At 62.2% G+C, this 558-nt stretch overlaps 1 non-coding gene across 1 annotated transcript; it reads left to right on the top strand.

Annotated features, from left to right (window-relative positions):
- The first annotated feature begins 378 nt into the window (after positions 1–378).
- On the top strand, positions 379–488 carry Tc00.1047053482239.10. Its single transcript, XR_008254928.1, has one exon. It is a non-coding gene; the product is annotated as a 5S ribosomal RNA (M5) (ribosomal RNA).
- The last annotated feature ends 70 nt before the right edge of the window (positions 489–558 follow it).

The following is a 558-nucleotide window of genomic DNA, read 5'->3' as shown; positions in this document are numbered from 1 at the left end:
GCGTGGATGTGGTGCACTCGGCCAAGTATGGTCGTACCCGGCGACGCGCCACGCGATGCGCAGCCGCCCGCCCGCCGGCGACAGGCAAGCCACGGAAGAGCCGCGGGAGATGATGAAAATAGAAAAAAAAACGGTAGGAAAAAAGGCAAGAACAAATTTAAAAATGAAGCTCCGCAGGCCCTTTTCCGGATTTTGCCATGAAGCCTCCGGACGCCTCGCTTCCCCACATGTGGCGCGGAAACTGCGTCAGTAATTTTTCTTTTTTGCTGCGGCGCCCGCGCGCTCGGAGAGCCCACCCACCGCCCGCCCCGGCGCGGTGAAGAAGCGACTGGCGGCGCGCGGTGGCGGAAAAAAAAAAAAATAGTGGGAAGGGTACGGCACCCCGGGTTCCAGCGCCATCACTGATCGCCGTACTAACGAGGCCTGTGGCCGCTTAACTTCACAAATCGGACGGGATGTGGTGCACTCGGCCAAGTATGGTCGTACCCGGCGACGCGCCACGCGATGCGCAGCCGCCCGCCCGCCGGCGACAGGCAAGCCACGGAAGAGCCGCGGAGA

The sequence above is a fragment of the Trypanosoma cruzi genome (assembly GCF_000209065.1).
Source record: "Trypanosoma cruzi strain CL Brener chromosome Unknown tcruzi_1047053482239, whole genome shotgun sequence".
Classification (NCBI taxonomy): Eukaryota; Euglenozoa; class Kinetoplastea; order Trypanosomatida; family Trypanosomatidae; genus Trypanosoma; species Trypanosoma cruzi.
Note: the sequence above shows the minus strand (reverse complement) of the source record. Positions and strands in the feature narration are given on the sequence as shown.